We start from the raw sequence: 2,019 nt of genomic DNA, 5'->3' as shown, positions 1-2,019 counted from the left end.
AAAAATACATTAAAATAAAAACGACAACAAAGGTGCATTAATATGTACCTAGCACTATATACAAAAACCTTAATAAAAGCTAAAATTGGCCGCAATGAGGCAAGAAATAGATTGACTGATCCAATCGCCGAAGAAAAAAAGGGAACACGTTTCTCAAATTACGGTTCATTAGTAAATGCTTCTTGTTTGCTTACCTTGACTGCCGGAGAACGAAATATAAGAGTGAAAGCTCCAAAGAGCAACTAATCTACTGTTCTTATAGTATCGTTTCTTGAAGATATTAGCAGATTGCAGATCCAAATAACGATGTCTTACCTCAAAATATGGCTGCGTTTGAAACATAAGAAAATCGGAAGTTTCCACAAAGAAATAATTTTATATTGGAAATCACAATGGAAGTCTTTTAGAAATAAGCCTATTATCCTGCACAACCTGCGTACAATAAATTTCTTCTTCTTCTACTTACGCGGTTATAGCCGAGTTTACAATAGCGCCAGTCGTTCTTCCTTTGCGCTGTTTGGCGCCAATTTCAGGTGTAGCCAGATCCTTCTCCACCTGGTCTTTCCAGAACCATAAATCTTCTGCAAAACATTTCTCTCGAAAACTCGTAACGCCGACTCATCATCCGAGATTCTTTACCATACAGCAGAACGGGAATAATAACTGACTTATAGAGTTTGGTCTTTTCTGGTTAAGAGAGAACTTTACCTCTTTTTTGCCTATTCAGTCTGAAGTAGCACCTGTTGGTAAGAGTTATTCTGCGATGGATATCGAGGCTGACATTGCTGTTGGTGTCAATACTAGTTCCAAGATCGACGAAATTTCCTACGACTTCAAAGTCGACGACTGTTTGTTGAGGACAGAAGATATTTCGTCTTGCCCCCGTTCGCTACCAGATCTGTTTGATTCGCTTCCTAATCCAGTCTGAAGAAAGCAGAACTAACGGATGTTGAGGCCAATGATATCAGTTTCATCGGCGTACGACAACAGCCGTATACCCTTATAGAAGATTGTACCTGCTCGAACTCGAGATGCCTTCTTTGAAACCTCGCTTGGTATCGAATGGCTCGAAGAGATCTTTCCCTATTCTGACGGAGCATTTGGTATTGCTTAACGTCAGTTTTCATAGCCGTATTATTATCTTTTCACGTTTCTTTTCCGCGATTTGGCGAATGGTGAATATCTGGTCAATAGTTGATTTTCCAGACCCAAAGCCACATCGATAAGGAAGGTTAAATCAGTTTGTTGACGGCGGGCCTGATGGAACCTTATATGGGATGTTGAGGAGGTTTATCTCACGGTAGTTAATGCAGATTGTAGGGTTTCAATTTTTGTGGATTGGATGTAGCGCACTTAAATTCCAATCGTCGCGTTGGCTTGCGTCCGACCTTAATCTGCAAGCTGGTGCTTGCTAATTATCAGTTATTCGCCGCCGTATTTGAATAGTTCGGCCGGCAAAACATCGGCTCCCTCCGCTTTGTTGTTCTTCAGATGGGTAATTGCTATTCGAAACTCTTCATGGTCGAGTAATGGATATTCCGCTCCATCGTTATCGATTGAATAATAGGATTCACCAACTCCTGGTGTTTTGCTTTCAGTCCCATTCAGCAAGTTGGAGAAGTTCTCTCCATAATTTCAATATGCTCTGGCTTCAGTCACTATCTTGACTATCTTGAAACACTCTAAGGATCTGAAAGTTCGAACTTTTAGGCTTGAGTCAAGCGTTGCTTATATATTTACCATTTTTGAGGCATGGTCACATTCAAATAAGTTGAATCCATTGCAGCGATTCGCTGGATTCGCAGGATCAAGCTCGACCATTGAAAAATCTGACACTTAAGATAACGTTTTTTCGTAGACAGCTCTTTTCATCGTATATTTCCTATATTAAGCCATCAAACGTATTTCTGATAAATCTGTGACGATGTAGAATTTTCCATTTTTAGAAAATGTTTTTAACCGTTCCACTAATGAAAGTCGGCACTCAGTTAAATCATTTACAGGTATCCATTATTACTA

The sequence above is a fragment of the Bactrocera latifrons genome, unplaced genomic scaffold, assembly GCF_001853355.1.
Source record: "Bactrocera latifrons isolate USDA-ARS-PBARC rearing strain unplaced genomic scaffold, ASM185335v1 scaffold_33, whole genome shotgun sequence".
Classification (NCBI taxonomy): Eukaryota; Metazoa; Arthropoda; class Insecta; order Diptera; family Tephritidae; genus Bactrocera; species Bactrocera latifrons.
This window is presented reverse-complemented; position numbering follows the sequence as displayed.